This window comes from Mya arenaria, chromosome 6 (assembly GCF_026914265.1).
Source record: "Mya arenaria isolate MELC-2E11 chromosome 6, ASM2691426v1".
Lineage (NCBI taxonomy): Eukaryota > Metazoa > Mollusca > Bivalvia > Myida > Myidae > Mya > Mya arenaria.
The window spans coordinates 48,607,405-48,630,532 of record NC_069127.1 but is presented as its reverse complement, the minus strand read 5'-3'; the positions used below and the strand labels follow the sequence as shown (position 1 = coordinate 48,630,532).

The following is a 23,128-nucleotide window of genomic DNA, read 5'->3' as shown; positions in this document are numbered from 1 at the left end:
AACATCTTAAACAAGGTCGTTCAATCACTATACATGTACCATCAAAACGCAGGACTGAACATCCAAACTAAAAGAAATTGCTGATTGGGAGGACAAAACAGGTTCAATTTCAAGATTGAGATTATAAGCAGTAAGAAACGTTGCATTCTCTTTTATTTTAGTCATATTTTTACTCCCATATAGACAAAGAAAAACACAAAGACATGACATGTTATTGTTTGCTATGAGATACAACAGAGACTAGGGAGTCCGTGTCATTACTAAAAGGCATAGTTTAAGCCTTATATAAGTGACCCCCCCCCCCCAATCCGTGTTTAGTTCACAACTTCTGACTTCTGTGTTTTGATCTTAATCTTTGTTGCCTTGTGCTATTTATCAGATATAATATCAATATAGAACTAAATGGACAATACACTTTGTCTTTTAGCTGTTTTTGCTTTTTTTTAAATAATAACAATAATATTATTGTAATGCCTTAGAATGAGAGTATGAGTAAGGTCATATGTGATAGCCCATGAATATGATTTAACCATGATCCTCACAATTTCGATATAACAATGGTGACCATGCATTTAAAGTGGGTTCAGTTCTAATAACTATAATATTTATTCATAATGATACGTGGTCTAGTTGTAAAATCAGGGGGGGGGGGCGCAGGTTCGAATCCCCGCCGCACCACTGAAAAATACTTATTGTTTTCTGGGAGGGACGTTGAATTGGGGTCCCGTGTGACAGTGTCATACACTGGTGCATGTTAAAGAACCAGGGTAGCTCTAACCTGGGTTATATTATGTCTGTGAACTATGCTCAAAAACCTTAAATGACTAACACCCTTTTAGGAGCACTCGCCGAATGGGCAAGGCTCGAGTGCGAGTATACATAAGCGTATACACCAACATCCTGGAATGTGTAAATAGAAATAAGAGCAGACGGTGTCAGAGATGAAAGACATTACATCAAACAGAAAGATCATATAATCAGATATAACTTTATCATCGTAACAGTAATGTACTATAACTTAATAAGCATCAAAACATAATTAAATAAACAAATACACTATATACAAGACTACTAAAAAATTGGCTCATACAAATCAATCTACATGCATTTTAATGAGATCATTGAACAGTAACTCGATAACATTTATTGTTTTCACATATTAACTTATGAGCCGATTGTTAAGAACCTTGTTTAAGTGAACAACTTTGTACGTCGACGTTATTAACTTGCATAGCTTTACTGAACTGAACGTTTAAGGGATTCACTAGTGATCTGCAGTATTTCGAACAAGATTTGAGACAACTGCTTAGCTGTACTTTAGCATATTGTTCACGTTCAAAAGTTAACAACGATGTCGTTAATCACGTTGTTAACTTTAACAAAGTCCTGTGTAATCGGTCCAATAGCATTAGATACATGAATATACATGTCAATAGAAGTCAATCCTTGACACGTTCAACTACCGCCGGGGGCAGAAACAAACTATTTTGTTTATTCAAACCTATATGTATATAGAGTACTCTCTCTCTATATACACATACAGGCTAGAATAAACAAAACTAATTTGTTTCTGCCCCCTGTGTTTACTACAAAAAAAACTCATTTGTAACTTTAAAAACAAAATCAGACATTTAAGTAAGGGGTTAACAGAATTTAAAACAAGCGTGACTGCTTTAAATAACAACCATAACGCTTTAATTATACAGTCAGTATGTTTTTATATGCCATGCATTTCGACGACGAATTACACGGCACGCATATTTACCGTATGGGTTACATGTCGGTGTCCCAGACCACGCTGAGTCTGCCTCGCACGTGATAATGGGGGACCCGCTCAGTACCCAGCCCGTGTTACATGATATGCTGAGCACCGTACCGTACGTAGTTCCCGTATCGTTAGCGGACCCGTCACTCGGTACGGGGTCACCGCAATCTGAAGACATCAAGTGAGTAAATAAAACTAATTGTCGAAGTGTTATAAACCTTTTTCAAGGTTTAAACGTTGTTTGCATTGCTATTAGCTGAGTAAAAGTGGGATTTACTAATTCAGTGGATTCAGGCGCAAACAACACCTTATTTATAATTTGTGTTTGTTTAAAGGTTTAAATATTTAGACATATTTCAAATGAAGCCCGTCCCATAAAGCGCTTTTTGTGTTGTTGTTGTTGTTGGGGTTTTTGGGGGGTTATTTTGATTTTGCTGGACTTTTGACGTGGAAAACTTAAACGGAAAAGTCAACGGAATGACAGAAAATAATCATTTACTTTAATCGAAAAAAACAACGTTTATTTACAAAAATGCAAATGGTAAATGCGCGTAACTCTTAAACGTTGATTTGGCTCAAGACCACAGTTATCTGCCCCCCCGTTGACCAAGATCCGGATGTGAATACAGAAACAAAGAGTGCTTGTGTTCAAGTATCAATATTTTATTAAAATTGAATGAAAAAGAAGCAAAAAATGTTCTTTTTGCAGAGAACTTGACTGAAGTTGACACTCTATTGCAGAAATTGATAGTTTTCAATGTAAATATTGGAAAAATCATAGCTTGTGGAAGTCTGAAAATTAGTTGTTTGTAGCCGATTGACTCCCTGGCGGAAGGGTTATGTATTTGAACTCAATTTTGACAGTCGGGTCAATGGTTAACATGGTGTTTTCTTGTGATTATATTTTGTGTCTTGAATTGTTCTAGAGATGCCATGTCCTTGTTTTTCAATTGGGGTGTGTATAAAGTCAAAAGCCAGGTTAGTGTCTATATGAAACATATAGTAAAAATAACTGTGGTCTCACGCCTGATATAGAGGAAGCTTTTGGAGGGGTGGCCTATTTTAAATTGTTATAAATTCTTAATTTATACAGCTATCTGGTTGAAATTTGGCCAGTTGACAGTGCTTAGCCATAGAATATTGGTGTTTGAGTATGAAATGTGAAAATCTTATATTACATAATATAAATTAATAATATATAATTTTCTTATATATTTTTGACATTTTTAAAAAAAACTACTTTCACTTTCAATTTAATGTTTGGAAATAGTTCCAAATGATGGTAACTAATGAATGAAAGCCTCACTTTCAATTCCAAAGTATAAATGGAGGGATTTTTTTAACATAGGAAGCAGACCCAGGAGGAACTGTCTGTTGAAGACCCCCCCCCCCACCAAGCTGCCCACCAGAGGCCAAGCTGTACTTGGTGTTTGCCAACATGCTGTAATTTGTAAGTACTTCAAGATAATATATTAGAATATGGTATCCAAACTGAAGTACAAAGTGAGACAGTTTGGTCATAAAAGCCCATTGAGACTGTTTGTTCCATTCCTAAATGAATTTCTTTCATGTTGTCAATCATTTCTGGTGTGGCTTTAATAATAATATTATTTTCTAATGAAACTGCTGACTTGTATCAGTCTTTGGTCTGTATTGTGCATCTATTCACACATTTTGTTTGCTCTTTTAAGCAAACATTACAATAATTGCAAATTCTATAAGCAATTAAACAAAACTTACTGCACATAGGATGCAGAAGGATGTTTTATTTAGTGTGCATATGATTTTCAGCTTATGGACAAGAAAACATATACTATAACAATCACAGCAACACAATGAGATCCCAATTTTAAAGAAATAATGCCACCTTTCATTAATTCATTAATTCATTCTATCAATCATTCATATATATTCATTAATTCATTCATTTATTCAATTTATTCATTGAAAAACTTGACATTTCTCAAGGCAAAATAAATAAAAAGTGAGCAGCTTTCATAAAGAATAAAGCCTTTTCCCTTAATGCATTAAAAAACACAACCTTAATACAGTATAAATGTTTTAAAAACCCTAATTTATTGCTTATTTTAATAGCCAGCCTGGTTGCTGTAGCCACAGAGGAATTTTCAAGGACAAGAACCAGTGCTGGTAAAACTGTGGTCTCTGTGGTTTTCCATACCGGCTCTCGGCAAGGATTTTCAAGAAAGGAATACCATCTCCAAGTAAGAAGAAATTCTAAGCATGTCTGGTTTGAATGCTTGCAAAATGCATCTGGGTACTCAATAAGATGAGGTTTACCTTTGAGTTGTTAAAAACTGATTGCAAAATGTCCAAAAGACTATATATTCTATTAAATTTGTCCTGAAAATCTTTGAATTCATGAACTTTTCTGCATATTTATCACATTTATGACTATATTAAAGGTTGTGTATGCCTCAAATGAGTGTTTACAGGCCTTTTTCAAACTTTAACAGTAGTGGCAGATAGTTTTATTTGTGTAAAACATTGCTTTTGTGTCTTGCTTGCAGATCATGATGTGCCAATAAGCTCCAGTTAGCTGCGGCCTTTTCCCCAGGCGGTAGTCCTGCAATCTGAATCCAGGAGATGCAGCTCTGAATCCAATATTTCAGAAGAATGAAGATGTTAGTCAACTCTGTAGTGCTTGTTTGTGTGTAAATGATTCCAATGAGTGAGATTTATAGCAAATCAGGTGTAAATAAGCATCTTATAGACAATAGTGAAGTGCTGTACTCTGAATTTAATGCCAAATCTAGCCTTCAAAACAGATTCTTAAAGTAATTTTTTTTAAAAATGGGCATAATAATGCTATCTCTGCATTTTCTACATCATGTAGCCACCTCATACATGAAAACACTAGCAGTTGTCATGAATCTTTAAGTTTTGGTGTGTTTTTTGCCATTTCCTTTGTTGCGCCATTTGTCCCGGAAGCCAACAATTTGGCATATAGTGTTGTTTAGACTGTCTATTAACACATTATCACTAAATTTCTTGTGTTAAACTGAACAGTTCTGTTACCTTTGTATATAAGTGGACCAGAAAAGCAAAATTTTGACAAGTTGAGGCATTTCAGTTGGGCTCTATGTCATTTTTTATATAAAACACTAAGCCGATGAAGTGGAAAAACCTTATTTTGCTTAGAAAAATCTTAAAAGAGTAGGCAGGCCAGTTTTGTGGTGCTGTTCTATAGACACCATTAAAAGCTACAAGGAAAACTTTACTTGGTCAAATTATTCCAATGCATAAGGAAATAATGGCTCTTCAAAGGTTTGCGGCTTAACATTTGAGGGAAATGGCTGTTTCTGCTTTTTATGAAAATACCACAGGTGCTAATACTTGTCTCATTCATTTAGTGTTTGATATATCATTGCCAAACTTTCAGTATGTGTTGCATATAGCCTGAAGCTGAACTATAGGAGTTTTGAAGTCTGTTTCTGAAAAAATGTTGCTTAAATAGGCTCAAGACCACAGTTATCTGCCCCCCCGTTGACCAAGATCCGGATGTGAATACAGAAACAAAGAGTGCTTGTGTTCAAGTATCAATATTTTATTAAAATTGAATGAAAAAGAAGCAAAAAATGTTCTTTTTGCAGAGAACTTGACTGAAGTTGACACTCTATTGCAGAAATTGATAGTTTTCAATGTAAATATTGGAAAAATCATAGCTTGTGGAAGTCTGAAAATTAGTTGTTTGTAGCCGATTGACTCCCTGGCGGAAGGGTTATGTATTTGAACTCAATTTTGACAGTCGGGTCAATGGTTAACATGGTGTTTTCTTGTGATTATATTTTGTGTCTTGAATTGTTCTAGAGATGCCATGTCCTTGTTTTTCAATTGGGGTGTGTATAAAGTCAAAAGCCAGGTTAGTGTCTATATGAAACATATAGTAAAAATAACTGTGGTCTCACGCCTGATATAGAGGAAGCTTTTGGAGGGGTGGCCTATTTTAAATTGTTATAAATTCTTAATTTATACAGCTATCTGGTTGAAATTTGGCCAGTTGACAGTGCTTAGCCATAGAATATTGGTGTTTGAGTATGAAATGTGAAAATCTTATATTACATAATATAAATTAATAATATATAATTTTCTTATATATTTTTGACATTTTTAAAAAAAACTACTTTCACTTTCAATTTAATGTTTGGAAATAGTTCCAAATGATGGTAACTAATGAATGAAAGCCTCACTTTCAATTCCAAAGTATAAATGGAGGGATTTTTTTAACATAGGAAGCAGACCCAGGAGGAACTGTCTGTTGAAGACCCCCCCCCCCCCACCAAGCTGCCCACCAGAGGCCAAGCTGTACTTGGTGTTTGCCAACATGCTGTAATTTGTAAGTACTTCAAGATAATATATTAGAATATGGTATCCAAACTGAAGTACAAAGTGAGACAGTTTGGTCATAAAAGCCCATTGAGACTGTTTGTTCCATTCCTAAATGAATTTCTTTCATGTTGTCAATCATTTCTGGTGTGGCTTTAATAATAATATTATTTTCTAATGAAACTGCTGACTTGTATCAGTCTTTGGTCTGTATTGTGCATCTATTCACACATTTTGTTTGCTCTTTTAAGCAAACATTACAATAATTGCAAATTCTATAAGCAATTAAACAAAACTTACTGCACATAGGATGCAGAAGGATGTTTTATTTAGTGTGCATATGATTTTCAGCTTATGGACAAGAAAACATATACTATAACAATCACAGCAACACAATGAGATCCCAATTTTAAAGAAATAATGCCACCTTTCATTAATTCATTAATTCATTCTATCAATCATTCATATATATTCATTAATTCATTCATTTATTCAATTTATTCATTGAAAAACTTGACATTTCTCAAGGCAAAATAAATAAAAAGTGAGCAGCTTTCATAAAGAATAAAGCCTTTTCCCTTAATGCATTAAAAAACACAACCTTAATACAGTATAAATGTTTTAAAAACCCTAATTTATTGCTTATTTTAATAGCCAGCCTGGTTGCTGTAGCCACAGAGGAATTTTCAAGGACAAGAACCAGTGCTGGTAAAACTGTGGTCTCTGTGGTTTTCCATACCGGCTCTCGGCAAGGATTTTCAAGAAAGGAATACCATCTCCAAGTAAGAAGAAATTCTAAGCATGTCTGGTTTGAATGCTTGCAAAATGCATCTGGGTACTCAATAAGATGAGGTTTACCTTTGAGTTGTTAAAAACTGATTGCAAAATGTCCAAAAGACTATATATTCTATTAAATTTGTCCTGAAAATCTTTGAATTCATGAACTTTTCTGCATATTTATCACATTTATGACTATATTAAAGGTTGTGTATGCCTCAAATGAGTGTTTACAGGCCTTTTTCAAACTTTAACAGTAGTGGCAGATAGTTTTATTTGTGTAAAACATTGCTTTTGTGTCTTGCTTGCAGATCATGATGTGCCAATAAGCTCCAGTTAGCTGCGGCCTTTTCCCCAGGCGGTAGTCCTGCAATCTGAATCCAGGAGATGCAGCTCTGAATCCAATATTTCAGAAGAATGAAGATGTTAGTCAACTCTGTAGTGCTTGTTTGTGTGTAAATGATTCCAATGAGTGAGATTTATAGCAAATCAGGTGTAAATAAGCATCTTATAGACAATAGTGAAGTGCTGTACTCTGAATTTAATGCCAAATCTAGCCTTCAAAACAGATTCTTAAAGTAATTTTTTTTTAAAAATGGGCATAATAATGCTATCTCTGCATTTTCTACATCATGTAGCCACCTCATACATGAAAACACTAGCAGTTGTCATGAATCTTTAAGTTTTGGTGTGTTTTTTGCCATTTCCTTTGTTGCGCCATTTGTCCCGGAAGCCAACAATTTGGCATATAGTGTTGTTTAGACTGTCTATTAACACATTATCACTAAATTTCTTGTGTTAAACTGAACAGTTCTGTTACCTTTGTATATAAGTGGACCAGAAAAGCAAAATTTTGACAAGTTGAGGCATTTCAGTTGGGCTCTATGTCATTTTTTATATAAAACACTAAGCCGATGAAGTGGAAAAACCTTATTTTGCTTAGAAAAATCTTAAAAGAGTAGGCAGGCCAGTTTTGTGGTGCTGTTCTATAGACACCATTAAAAGCTACAAGGAAAACTTTACTTGGTCAAATTATTCCAATGCATAAGGAAATAATGGCTCTTCAAAGGTTTGCGGCTTAACATTTGAGGGAAATGGCTGTTTCTGCTTTTTATGAAAATACCACAGGTGCTAATACTTGTCTCATTCATTTAGTGTTTGATATATCATTGCCAAACTTTCAGTATGTGTTGCATATAGCCTGAAGCTGAACTATAGGAGTTTTGAAGTCTGTTTCTGAAAAAATGTTGCTTAAATAGGCTCAAGACCACAGTTATCTGCCCCCCCGTTGACCAAGATCCGGATGTGAATACAGAAACAAAGAGTGCTTGTGTTCAAGTATCAATATTTTATTAAAATTGAATGAAAAAGAAGCAAAAAATGTTCTTTTTGCAGAGAACTTGACTGAAGTTGACACTCTATTGCAGAAATTGATAGTTTTCAATGTAAATATTGGAAAAATCATAGCTTGTGGAAGTCTGAAAATTAGTTGTTTGTAGCCGATTGACTCCCTGGCGGAAGGGTTATGTATTTGAACTCAATTTTGACAGTCGGGTCAATGGTTAACATGGTGTTTTCTTGTGATTATATTTTGTGTCTTGAATTGTTCTAGAGATGCCATGTCCTTGTTTTTCAATTGGGGTGTGTATAAAGTCAAAAGCCAGGTTAGTGTCTATATGAAACATATAGTAAAAATAACTGTGGTCTCACGCCTGATATAGAGGAAGCTTTTGGAGGGGTGGCCTATTTTAAATTGTTATAAATTCTTAATTTATACAGCTATCTGGTTGAAATTTGGCCAGTTGACAGTGCTTAGCCATAGAATATTGGTGTTTGAGTATGAAATGTGAAAATCTTATATTACATAATATAAATTAATAATATATAATTTTCTTATATATTTTTGACATTTTTAAAAAAAACTACTTTCACTTTCAATTTAATGTTTGGAAATAGTTCCAAATGATGGTAACTAATGAATGAAAGCCTCACTTTCAATTCCAAAGTATAAATGGAGGGATTTTTTTAACATAGGAAGCAGACCCAGGAGGAACTGTCTGTTGAAGACCCCCCCCCCCCCCCCCCACCAAGCTGCCCACCAGAGGCCAAGCTGTACTTGGTGTTTGCCAACATGCTGTAATTTGTAAGTACTTCAAGATAATATATTAGAATATGGTATCCAAACTGAAGTACAAAGTGAGACAGTTTGGTCATAAAAGCCCATTGAGACTGTTTGTTCCATTCCTAAATGAATTTCTTTCATGTTGTCAATCATTTCTGGTGTGGCTTTAATAATAATATTATTTTCTAATGAAACTGCTGACTTGTATCAGTCTTTGGTCTGTATTGTGCATCTATTCACACATTTTGTTTGCTCTTTTAAGCAAACATTACAATAATTGCAAATTCTATAAGCAATTAAACAAAACTTACTGCACATAGGATGCAGAAGGATGTTTTATTTAGTGTGCATATGATTTTCAGCTTATGGACAAGAAAACATATACTATAACAATCACAGCAACACAATGAGATCCCAATTTTAAAGAAATAATGCCACCTTTCATTAATTCATTAATTCATTCTATCAATCATTCATATATATTCATTAATTCATTCATTTATTCAATTTATTCATTGAAAAACTTGACATTTCTCAAGGCAAAATAAATAAAAAGTGAGCAGCTTTCATAAAGAATAAAGCCTTTTCCCTTAATGCATTAAAAAACACAACCTTAATACAGTATAAATGTTTTAAAAACCCTAATTTATTGCTTATTTTAATAGCCAGCCTGGTTGCTGTAGCCACAGAGGAATTTTCAAGGACAAGAACCAGTGCTGGTAAAACTGTGGTCTCTGTGGTTTTCCATACCGGCTCTCGGCAAGGATTTTCAAGAAAGGAATACCATCTCCAAGTAAGAAGAAATTCTAAGCATGTCTGGTTTGAATGCTTGCAAAATGCATCTGGGTACTCAATAAGATGAGGTTTACCTTTGAGTTGTTAAAAACTGATTGCAAAATGTCCAAAAGACTATATATTCTATTAAATTTGTCCTGAAAATCTTTGAATTCATGAACTTTTCTGCATATTTATCACATTTATGACTATATTAAAGGTTGTGTATGCCTCAAATGAGTGTTTACAGGCCTTTTTCAAACTTTAACAGTAGTGGCAGATAGTTTTATTTGTGTAAAACATTGCTTTTGTGTCTTGCTTGCAGATCATGATGTGCCAATAAGCTCCAGTTAGCTGCGGCCTTTTCCCCAGGCGGTAGTCCTGCAATCTGAATCCAGGAGATGCAGCTCTGAATCCAATATTTCAGAAGAATGAAGATGTTAGTCAACTCTGTAGTGCTTGTTTGTGTGTAAATGATTCCAATGAGTGAGATTTATAGCAAATCAGGTGTAAATAAGCATCTTATAGACAATAGTGAAGTGCTGTACTCTGAATTTAATGCCAAATCTAGCCTTCAAAACAGATTCTTAAAGTAATTTTTTTTTAAAAATGGGCATAATAATGCTATCTCTGCATTTTCTACATCATGTAGCCACCTCATACATGAAAACACTAGCAGTTGTCATGAATCTTTAAGTTTTGGTGTGTTTTTTGCCATTTCCTTTGTTGCGCCATTTGTCCCGGAAGCCAACAATTTGGCATATAGTGTTGTTTAGACTGTCTATTAACACATTATCACTAAATTTCTTGTGTTAAACTGAACAGTTCTGTTACCTTTGTATATAAGTGGACCAGAAAAGCAAAATTTTGACAAGTTGAGGCATTTCAGTTGGGCTCTATGTCATTTTTTATATAAAACACTAAGCCGATGAAGTGGAAAAACCTTATTTTGCTTAGAAAAATCTTAAAAGAGTAGGCAGGCCAGTTTTGTGGTGCTGTTCTATAGACACCATTAAAAGCTACAAGGAAAACTTTACTTGGTCAAATTATTCCAATGCATAAGGAAATAATGGCTCTTCAAAGGTTTGCGGCTTAACATTTGAGGGAAATGGCTGTTTCTGCTTTTTATGAAAATACCACAGGTGCTAATACTTGTCTCATTCATTTAGTGTTTGATATATCATTGCCAAACTTTCAGTATGTGTTGCATATAGCCTGAAGCTGAACTATAGGAGTTTTGAAGTCTGTTTCTGAAAAAATGTTGCTTAAATAGGCTCAAGACCACAGTTATCTGCCCCCCCGTTGACCAAGATCCGGATGTGAATACAGAAACAAAGAGTGCTTGTGTTCAAGTATCAATATTTTATTAAAATTGAATGAAAAAAGAAGCAAAAAATGTTCTTTTTGCAGAGAACTTGACTGAAGTTGACACTCTATTGCAGAAATTGATAGTTTTCAATGTAAATATTGGAAAAATCATAGCTTGTGGAAGTCTGAAAATTAGTTGTTTGTAGCCGATTGACTCCCTGGCGGAAGGGTTATGTATTTGAACTCAATTTTGACAGTCGGGTCAATGGTTAACATGGTGTTTTCTTGTGATTATATTTTGTGTCTTGAATTGTTCTAGAGATGCCATGTCCTTGTTTTTCAATTGGGGTGTGTATAAAGTCAAAAGCCAGGTTAGTGTCTATATGAAACATATAGTAAAAATAACTGTGGTCTCACGCCTGATATAGAGGAAGCTTTTGGAGGGGTGGCCTATTTTAAATTGTTATAAATTCTTAATTTATACAGCTATCTGGTTGAAATTTGGCCAGTTGACAGTGCTTAGCCATAGAATATTGGTGTTTGAGTATGAAATGTGAAAATCTTATATTACATAATATAAATTAATAATATATAATTTTCTTATATATTTTTGACATTTTTAAAAAAAACTACTTTCACTTTCAATTTAATGTTTGGAAATAGTTCCAAATGATGGTAACTAATGAATGAAAGCCTCACTTTCAATTCCAAAGTATAAATGGAGGGATTTTTTTAACATAGGAAGCAGACCCAGGAGGAACTGTCTGTTGAAGACCCCCCCCCCCCCCACCAAGCTGCCCACCAGAGGCCAAGCTGTACTTGGTGTTTGCCAACATGCTGTAATTTGTAAGTACTTCAAGATAATATATTAGAATATGGTATCCAAACTGAAGTACAAAGTGAGACAGTTTGGTCATAAAAGCCCATTGAGACTGTTTGTTCCATTCCTAAATGAATTTCTTTCATGTTGTCAATCATTTCTGGTGTGGCTTTAATAATAATATTATTTTCTAATGAAACTGCTGACTTGTATCAGTCTTTGGTCTGTATTGTGCATCTATTCACACATTTTGTTTGCTCTTTTAAGCAAACATTACAATAATTGCAAATTCTATAAGCAATTAAACAAAACTTACTGCACATAGGATGCAGAAGGATGTTTTATTTAGTGTGCATATGATTTTCAGCTTATGGACAAGAAAACATATACTATAACAATCACAGCAACACAATGAGATCCCAATTTTAAAGAAATAATGCCACCTTTCATTAATTCATTAATTCATTCTATCAATCATTCATATATATTCATTAATTCATTCATTTATTCAATTTATTCATTGAAAAACTTGACATTTCTCAAGGCAAAATAAATAAAAAGTGAGCAGCTTTCATAAAGAATAAAGCCTTTTCCCTTAATGCATTAAAAAACACAACCTTAATACAGTATAAATGTTTTAAAAACCCTAATTTATTGCTTATTTTAATAGCCAGCCTGGTTGCTGTAGCCACAGAGGAATTTTCAAGGACAAGAACCAGTGCTGGTAAAACTGTGGTCTCTGTGGTTTTCCATACCGGCTCTCGGCAAGGATTTTCAAGAAAGGAATACCATCTCCAAGTAAGAAGAAATTCTAAGCATGTCTGGTTTGAATGCTTGCAAAATGCATCTGGGTACTCAATAAGATGAGGTTTACCTTTGAGTTGTTAAAAACTGATTGCAAAATGTCCAAAAGACTATATATTCTATTAAATTTGTCCTGAAAATCTTTGAATTCATGAACTTTTCTGCATATTTATCACATTTATGACTATATTAAAGGTTGTGTATGCCTCAAATGAGTGTTTACAGGCCTTTTTCAAACTTTAACAGTAGTGGCAGATAGTTTTATTTGTGTAAAACATTGCTTTTGTGTCTTGCTTGCAGATCATGATGTGCCAATAAGCTCCAGTTAGCTGCGGCCTTTTCCCCAGGCGGTAGTCCTGCAATCTGAATCCAGGAGATGCAGCTCTGAATCCAATATTTCAGAAGAATGAAGATGTTAGTCAACTCTGTAGTGCTTGTTTGTGTGTAAATGATTCCAATGAGTGAGATTTATAGCAAATCAGGTGTAAATAAGCATCTTATAGACAATAGTGAAGTGCTGTACTCTGAATTTAATGCCAAATCTAGCCTTCAAAACAGATTCTTAAAGTAATTTTTTTTAAAAATGGGCATAATAATGCTATCTCTGCATTTTCTACATCATGTAGCCACCTCATACATGAAAACACTAGCAGTTGTCATGAATCTTTAAGTTTTGGTGTGTTTTTTGCCATTTCCTTTGTTGCGCCATTTGTCCCGGAAGCCAACAATTTGGCATATAGTGTTGTTTAGACTGTCTATTAACACATTATCACTAAATTTCTTGTGTTAAACTGAACAGTTCTGTTACCTTTGTATATAAGTGGACCAGAAAAGCAAAATTTTGACAAGTTGAGGCATTTCAGTTGGGCTCTATGTCATTTTTTATATAAAACACTAAGCCTATGAAGTGGAAAAACCTTATTTTGCTTAGAAAAATCTTAAAAGAGTAGGCAGGCCAGTTTTGTGGTGCTGTTCTATAGACACCATTAAAAGCTACCAGGAAAACTTTACTTGGTCAAATTATTCCAATGCATAAGGAAATAATGGCTCTTCAAAGGTTTGCGGCTTAACATTTGAGGGAAATGGCTGTTTCTGCTTTTTATGAAAATACCACAGGTGCTAATACTTGTCTCATTCATTTAGTGTTTGATATATCATTGCCAAACTTTCAGTATGTGTTGCATATAGCCTGAAGCTGAACTATAGGAGTTTTGAAGTCTGTTTCTGAAAAAATGTTGCTTAAATAGGCTCAAGACCACAGTTATCTGCCCCCCCGTTGACCAAGATCCGGATGTGAATACAGAAACAAAGAGTGCTTGTGTTCAAGTATCAATATTTTATTAAAATTGAATGAAAAAGAAGCAAAAAATGTTCTTTTTGCAGAGAACTTGACTGAAGTTGACACTCTATTGCAGAAATTGATAGTTTTCAATGTAAATATTGGAAAAATCATAGCTTGTGGAAGTCTGAAAATTAGTTGTTTGTAGCCGATTGACTCCCTGGCGGAAGGGTTATGTATTTGAACTCAATTTTGACAGTCGGGTCAATGGTTAACATGGTGTTTTCTTGTGATTATATTTTGTGTCTTGAATTGTTCTAGAGATGCCATGTCCTTGTTTTTCAATTGGGGTGTGTATAAAGTCAAAAGCCAGGTTAGTGTCTATATGAAACATATAGTAAAAATAACTGTGGTCTCACGCCTGATATAGAGGAAGCTTTTGGAGGGGTGGCCTATTTTAAATTGTTATAAATTCTTAATTTATACAGCTATCTGGTTGAAATTTGGCCAGTTGACAGTGCTTAGCCATAGAATATTGGTGTTTGAGTATGAAATGTGAAAATCTTATATTACATAATATAAATTAATAATATATAATTTTCTTATATATTTTTGACATTTTTAAAAAAAACTACTTTCACTTTCAATTTAATGTTTGGAAATAGTTCCAAATGATGGTAACTAATGAATGAAAGCCTCACTTTCAATTCCAAAGTATAAATGGAGGGATTTTTTTAACATAGGAAGCAGACCCAGGAGGAACTGTCTGTTGAAGACCCCCCCCCCCCCCCCACCAAGCTGCCCACCAGAGGCCAAGCTGTACTTGGTGTTTGCCAACATGCTGTAATTTGTAAGTACTTCAAGATAATATATTAGAATATGGTATCCAAACTGAAGTACAAAGTGAGACAGTTTGGTCATAAAAGCCCATTGAGACTGTTTGTTCCATTCCTAAATGAATTTCTTTCATGTTGTCAATCATTTCTGGTGTGGCTTTAATAATAATATTATTTTCTAATGAAACTGCTGACTTGTATCAGTCTTTGGTCTGTATTGTGCATCTATTCACACATTTTGTTTGCTCTTTTAAGCAAACATTACAATAATTGCAAATTCTATAAGCAATTAAACAAAACTTACTGCACATAGGATGCAGAAGGATGTTTTATTTAGTGTGCATATGATTTTCAGCTTATGGACAAGAAAACATATACTATAACAATCACAGCAACACAATGAGATCCCAATTTTAAAGAAATAATGCCACCTTTCATTAATTCATTAATTCATTCTATCAATCATTCATATATATTCATTAATTCATTCATTTATTCAATTTATTCATTGAAAAACTTGACATTTCTCAAGGCAAAATAAATAAAAAGTGAGCAGCTTTCATAAAGAATAAAGCCTTTTCCCTTAATGCATTAAAAAACACAACCTTAATACAGTATAAATGTTTTAAAAACCCTAATTTATTGCTTATTTTAATAGCCAGCCTGGTTGCTGTAGCCACAGAGGAATTTTCAAGGACAAGAACCAGTGCTGGTAAAACTGTGGTCTCTGTGGTTTTCCATACCGGCTCTCGGCAAGGATTTTCAAGAAAGGAATACCATCTCCAAGTAAGAAGAAATTCTAAGCATGTCTGGTTTGAATGCTTGCAAAATGCATCTGGGTACTCAATAAGATGAGGTTTACCTTTGAGTTGTTAAAAACTGATTGCAAAATGTCCAAAAGACTATATATTCTATTAAATTTGTCCTGAAAATCTTTGAATTCATGAACTTTTCTGCATATTTATCACATTTATGACTATATTAAAGGTTGTGTATGCCTCAAATGAGTGTTTACAGGCCTTTTTCAAACTTTAACAGTAGTGGCAGATAGTTTTATTTGTGTAAAACATTGCTTTTGTGTCTTGCTTGCAGATCATGATGTGCCAATAAGCTCCAGTTAGCTGCGGCCTTTTCCCCAGGCGGTAGTCCTGCAATCTGAATCCAGGAGATGCAGCTCTGAATCCAATATTTCAGAAGAATGAAGATGTTAGTCAACTCTGTAGTGCTTGTTTGTGTGTAAATGATTCCAATGAGTGAGATTTATAGCAAATCAGGTGTAAATAAGCATCTTATAGACAATAGTGAAGTGCTGTACTCTGAATTTAATGCCAAATCTAGCCTTCAAAACAGATTCTTAAAGTAATTTTTTTTAAAAATGGGCATAATAATGCTATCTCTGCATTTTCTACATCATGTAGCCACCTCATACATGAAAACACTAGCAGTTGTCATGAATCTTTAAGTTTTGGTGTGTTTTTTGCCATTTCCTTTGTTGCGCCATTTGTCCCGGAAGCCAACAATTTGGCATATAGTGTTGTTTAGACTGTCTATTAACACATTATCACTAAATTTCTTGTGTTAAACTGAACAGTTCTGTTACCTTTGTATATAAGTGGACCAGAAAAGCAAAATTTTGACAAGTTGAGGCATTTCAGTTGGGCTCTATGTCATTTTTTATATAAAACACTAAGCCGATGAAGTGGAAAAACCTTATTTTGCTTAGAAAAATCTTAAAAGAGTAGGCAGGCCAGTTTTGTGGTGCTGTTCTATAGACACCATTAAAAGCTACCAGGAAAACTTTACTTGGTCAAATTATTCCAATGCATAAGGAAATAATGGCTCTTCAAAGGTTTGCGGCTTAACATTTGAGGGAAATGGCTGTTTCTGCTTTTTATGAAAATACCACAGGTGCTAATACTTGTCTCATTCATTTAGTGTTTGATATATCATTGCCAAACTTTCAGTATGTGTTGCATATAGCCTGAAGCTGAACTATAGGAGTTTTGAAGTCTGTTTCTGAAAAAATGTTGCTTAAATAGGCTCAAGACCACAGTTATCTGCCCCCCCGTTGACCAAGATCCGGATGTGAATACAGAAACAAAGAGTGCTTGTGTTCAAGTATCAATATTTTATTAAAATTGAATGAAAAAGAAGCAAAAAATGTTCTTTTTGCAGAGAACTTGACTGAAGTTGACACTCTATTGCAGAAATTGATAGTTTTCAATGTAAATATTGGAAAAATCATAGCTTGTGGAAGTCTGAAAATTAGTTGTTTGTAGCCGATTGACTCCCTGGCGGAAGGGTTATGTATTTGAACTCAATTTTGACAGTCGGGTCAATGGTTAACATGGTGTTTTCTTGTGATTATATTTTGTGTCTTGAATTGTTCTAGAGATGCCATGTCCTTGTTTTTCAATTGGGGTGTGTATAAAGTCAAAAGCCAGGTTAGTGTCTATATGAAACATATAGTAAAAATAACTGTGGTCTCACGCCTGATATAGAGGAAGCTTTTGGAGGGGTGGCCTATTTTAAATTGTTATAAATTCTTAATTTATACAGCTATCTGGTTGAAATTTGGCCAGTTGACAGTGCTTAGCCATAGAATATTGGTGTTTGAGTATGAAATGTGAAAATCTTATATTACATAATATAAATTAATAATATATAATTTTCTTATATATTTTTGACATTTTTAAAAAAAACTACTTTCACTTTCAATTTAATGTTTGGAAATAGTTCCAAATGATGGTAACTAATGAATGAAAGCCTCACTTTCAATTCCAAAGTATAAATGGAGGGATTTTTTTAACATAGGAAGCAGACCCAGGAGGAACTGTCTGTTGAAGACCCCCCCCCCCCACCAAGCTGCCCACCAGAGGCCAAGCTGTACTTGGTGTTTGCCAACATGCTGTAATTTGTAAGTACTTCAAGATAATATATTAGAATATGGTATCCAAACTGAAGTACAAAGTGAGACAGTTTGGTCATAAAAGCCCATTGAGACTGTTTGTTCCATTCCTAAATGAATTTCTTTCATGTTGTCAATCATTTCTGGTGTGGCTTTAATAATAATATTATTTTCTAATGAAACTGCTGACTTGTATCAGTCTTTGGTCTGTATTGTGCATCTATTCACACATTTTGTTTGCTCTTTTAAGCAAACATTACAATAATTGCAAATTCTATAAGCAATTAAACAAAACTTACTGCACATAGGATGCAGAAGGATGTTTTATTTAGTGTGCATATGATTTTCAGCTTATGGACAAGAAAACATATACTATAACAATCACAGCAACACAATGAGATCCCAATTTTAAAGAAATAATGCCACCTTTCATTAATTCATTAATTCATTCTATCAATCATTCATATATATTCATTAATTCATTCATTTATTCAATTTATTCATTGAAAAACTTGACATTTCTCAAGGCAAAATAAATAAAAAGTGAGCAGCTTTCATAAAGAATAAAGCCTTTTCCCTTAATGCATTAAAAAACACAACCTTAATACAGTATAAATGTTTTAAAAACCCTAATTTATTGCTTATTTTAATAGCCAGCCTGGTTGCTGTAGCCACAGAGGAATTTTCAAGGACAAGAACCAGTGCTGGTAAAACTGTGGTCTCTGTGGTTTTCCATACCGGCTCTCGGCAAGGATTTTCAAGAAAGGAATACCATCTCCAAGTAAGAAGAAATTCTAAGCATGTCTGGTTTGAATGCTTGCAAAATGCATCTGGGTACTCAATAAGATGAGGTTTACCTTTGAGTTGTTAAAAACTGATTGCAAAATGTCCAAAAGACTATATATTCTATTAAATTTGTCCTGAAAATCTTTGAATTCATGAACTTTTCTGCATATTTATCACATTTATGACTATATTAAAGGTTGTGTATGCCTCAAATGAGTGTTTACAGGCCTTTTTCAAACTTTAACAGTAGTGGCAGATAGTTTTATTTGTGTAAAACATTGCTTTTGTGTCTTGCTTGCAGATCATGATGTGCCAATAAGCTCCAGTTAGCTGCGGCCTTTTCCCCAGGCGGTAGTCCTGCAATCTGAATCCAGGAGATGCAGCTCTGAATCCAATATTTCAGAAGAATGAAGATGTTAGTCAACTCTGTAGTGCTTGTTTGTGTGTAAATGATTCCAATGAGTGAGATTTATAGCAAATCAGGTGTAAATAAGCATCTTATAGACAATAGTGAAGTGCTGTACTCTGAATTTAATGCCAAATCTAGCCTTCAAAACAGATTCTTAAAGTAATTTTTTTTTAAAAATGGGCATAATAATGCTATCTCTGCATTTTCTACATCATGTAGCCACCTCATACATGAAAACACTAGCAGTTGTCATGAATCTTTAAGTTTTGGTGTGTTTTTTGCCATTTCCTTTGTTGCGCCATTTGTCCCGGAAGCCAACAATTTGGCATATAGTGTTGTTTAGACTGTCTATTAACACATTATCACTAAATTTCTTGTGTTAAACTGAACAGTTCTGTTACCTTTGTATATAAGTGGACCAGAAAAGCAAAATTTTGACAAGTTGAGGCATTTCAGTTGGGCTCTATGTCATTTTTTATATAAAACACTAAGCCGATGAAGTGGAAAAACCTTATTTTGCTTAGAAAAATCTTAAAAGAGTAGGCAGGCCAGTTTTGTGGTGCTGTTCTATAGACACCATTAAAAGCTACAAGGAAAACTTTACTTGGTCAAATTATTCCAATGCATAAGGAAATAATGGCTCTTCAAAGGTTTGCGGCTTAACATTTGAGGGAAATGGCTGTTTCTGCTTTTTATGAAAATACCACAGGTGCTAATACTTGTCTCATTCATTTAGTGTTTGATATATCATTGCCAAACTTTCAGTATGTGTTGCATATAGCCTGAAGCTGAACTATAGGAGTTTTGAAGTCTGTTTCTGAAAAAATGTTGCTTAAATAGGCTCAAGACCACAGTTATCTGCCCCCCCGTTGACCAAGATCCGGATGTGAATACAGAAACAAAGAGTGCTTGTGTTCAAGTATCAATATTTTATTAAAATTGAATGAAAAAGAAGCAAAAAATGTTCTTTTTGCAGAGAACTTGACTGAAGTTGACACTCTATTGCAGAAATTGATAGTTTTCAATGTAAATATTGGAAAAATCATAGCTTGTGGAAGTCTGAAAATTAGTTGTTTGTAGCCGATTGACTCCCTGGCGGAAGGGTTATGTATTTGAACTCAATTTTGACAGTCGGGTCAATGGTTAACATGGTGTTTTCTTGTGATTATATTTTGTGTCTTGAATTGTTCTAGAGATGCCATGTCCTTGTTTTTCAATTGGGGTGTGTATAAAGTCAAAAGCCAGGTTAGTGTCTATATGAAACATATAGTAAAAATAACTGTGGTCTCACGCCTGATATAGAGGAAGCTTTTGGAGGGGTGGCCTATTTTAAATTGTTATAAATTCTTAATTTATACAGCTATCTGGTTGAAATTTGGCCAGTTGACAGTGCTTAGCCATAGAATATTGGTGTTTGAGTATGAAATGTGAAAATCTTATATTACATAATATAAATTAATAATATATAATTTTCTTATATATTTTTGACATTTTTAAAAAAAACTACTTTCACTTTCAATTTAATGTTTGGAAATAGTTCCAAATGATGGTAACTAATGAATGAAAGCCTCACTTTCAATTCCAAAGTATAAATGGAGGGATTTTTTTAACATAGGAAGCAGACCCAGGAGGAACTGTCTGTTGAAGACCCCCCCCCCCCCCCCACCAAGCTGCCCACCAGAGGCCAAGCTGTACTTGGTGTTTGCCAACATGCTGTAATTTGTAAGTACTTCAAGATAATATATTAGAATATGGTATCCAAACTGAAGTACAAAGTGAGACAGTTTGGTCATAAAAGCCCATTGAGACTGTTTGTTCCATTCCTAAATGAATTTCTTTCATGTTGTCAATCATTTCTGGTGTGGCTTTAATAATAATATTATTTTCTAATGAAACTGCTGACTTGTATCAGTCTTTGGTCTGTATTGTGCATCTATTCACACATTTTGTTTGCTCTTTTAAGCAAACATTACAATAATTGCAAATTCTATAAGCAATTAAACAAAACTTACTGCACATAGGATGCAGAAGGATGTTTTATTTAGTGTGCATATGATTTTCAGCTTATGGACAAGAAAACATATACTATAACAATCACAGCAACACAATGAGATCCCAATTTTAAAGAAATAATGCCACCTTTCATTAATTCATTAATTCATTCTATCAATCATTCATATATATTCATTAATTCATTCATTTATTCAATTTATTCATTGAAAAACTTGACATTTCTCAAGGCAAAATAAATAAAAAGTGAGCAGCTTTCATAAAGAATAAAGCCTTTTCCCTTAATGCATTAAAAAACACAACCTTAATACAGTATAAATGTTTTAAAAACCCTAATTTATTGCTTATTTTAATAGCCAGCCTGGTTGCTGTAGCCACAGAGGAATTTTCAAGGACAAGAACCAGTGCTGGTAAAACTGTGGTCTCTGTGGTTTTCCATACCGGCTCTCGGCAAGGATTTTCAAGAAAGGAATACCATCTCCAAGTAAGAAGAAATTCTAAGCATGTCTGGTTTGAATGCTTGCAAAATGCATCTGGGTACTCAATAAGATGAGGTTTACCTTTGAGTTGTTAAAAACTGATTGCAAAATGTCCAAAAGACTATATATTCTATTAAATTTGTCCTGAAAATCTTTGAATTCATGAACTTTTCTGCATATTTATCACATTTATGACTATATTAAAGGTTGTGTATGCCTCAAATGAGTGTTTACAGGCCTTTTTCAAACTTTAACAGTAGTGGCAGATAGTTTTATTTGTGTAAAACATTGCTTTTGTGTCTTGCTTGCAGATCATGATGTGCCAATAAGCTCCAGTTAGCTGCGGCCTTTTCCCCAGGCGGTAGTCCTGCAATCTGAATCCAGGAGATGCAGCTCTGAATCCAATATTTCAGAAGAATGAAGATGTTAGTCAACTCTGTAGTGCTTGTTTGTGTGTAAATGATTCCAATGAGTGAGATTTATAGCAAATCAGGTGTAAATAAGCATCTTATAGACAATAGTGAAGTGCTGTACTCTGAATTTAATGCCAAATCTAGCCTTCAAAACAGATTCTTAAAGTAATTTTTTTTTAAAAATGGGCATAATAATGCTATCTCTGCATTTTCTACATCATGTAGCCACCTCATACATGAAAACACTAGCAGTTGTCATGAATCTTTAAGTTTTGGTGTGTTTTTTGCCATTTCCTTTGTTGCGCCATTTGTCCCGGAAGCCAACAATTTGGCATATAGTGTTGTTTAGACTGTCTATTAACACATTATCACTAAATTTCTTGTGTTAAACTGAACAGTTCTGTTACCTTTGTATATAAGTGGACCAGAAAAGCAAAATTTTGACAAGTTGAGGCATTTCAGTTGGGCTCTATGTCATTTTTTATATAAAACACTAAGCCGATGAAGTGGAAAAACCTTATTTTGCTTAGAAAAATCTTAAAAGAGTAGGCAGGCCAGTTTTGTGGTGCTGTTCTATAGACACCATTAAAAGCTACAAGGAAAACTTTACTTGGTCAAATTATTCCAATGCATAAGGAAATAATGGCTCTTCAAAGGTTTGCGGCTTAACATTTGAGGGAAATGGCTGTTTCTGCTTTTTATGAAAATACCACAGGTGCTAATACTTGTCTCATTCATTTAGTGTTTGATATATCATTGCCAAACTTTCAGTATGTGTTGCATATAGCCTGAAGCTGAACTATAGGAGTTTTGAAGTCTGTTTCTGAAAAAATGTTGCTTAAATAGGCTCAAGACCACAGTTATCTGCCCCCCCGTTGACCAAGATCCGGATGTGAATACAGAAACAAAGAGTGCTTGTGTTCAAGTATCAATATTTTATTAAAATTGAATGAAAAAGAAGCAAAAAATGTTCTTTTTGCAGAGAACTTGACTGAAGTTGACACTCTATTGCAGAAATTGATAGTTTTCAATGTAAATATTGGAAAAATCATAGCTTGTGGAAGTCTGAAAATTAGTTGTTTGTAGCCGATTGACTCCCTGGCGGAAGGGTTATGTATTTGAACTCAATTTTGACAGTCGGGTCAATGGTTAACATGGTGTTTTCTTGTGATTATATTTTGTGTCTTGAATTGTTCTAGAGATGCCATGTCCTTGTTTTTCAATTGGGGTGTGTATAAAGTCAAAAGCCAGGTTAGTGTCTATATGAAACATATAGTAAAAATAACTGTGGTCT

At 34.1% G+C, this 23,128-nt stretch overlaps 2 long non-coding RNA genes across 2 annotated transcripts; both read left to right on the top strand.

The window, feature by feature from the left end:
* Window positions 1-3,128: 3,128 nt before the first annotated feature.
* LOC128236396 (uncharacterized) lies at window positions 3,129-8,957 on the top strand. The gene is made up of 7 exons (XR_008261340.1): window positions 3,129-3,215; window positions 3,860-3,987; window positions 4,294-4,407; window positions 6,016-6,119; window positions 6,764-6,891; window positions 7,198-7,311; window positions 8,921-8,957. It is a non-coding gene; the product is annotated as an uncharacterized LOC128236396 (long non-coding RNA).
* A 2-nt stretch (window positions 8,958-8,959) lies between these two features.
* LOC128236395 (uncharacterized) lies at window positions 8,960-21,847 on the top strand. The gene is made up of 15 exons (XR_008261339.1): window positions 8,960-9,029; window positions 9,674-9,801; window positions 10,108-10,221; window positions 11,832-11,936; window positions 12,581-12,708; window positions 13,015-13,128; window positions 14,737-14,843; window positions 15,488-15,615; window positions 15,922-16,035; window positions 17,644-17,746; window positions 18,391-18,518; window positions 18,825-18,938; window positions 20,548-20,654; window positions 21,299-21,426; window positions 21,733-21,847. It is a non-coding gene; the product is annotated as an uncharacterized LOC128236395 (long non-coding RNA).
* Window positions 21,848-23,128: the final 1,281 nt, after the last annotated feature.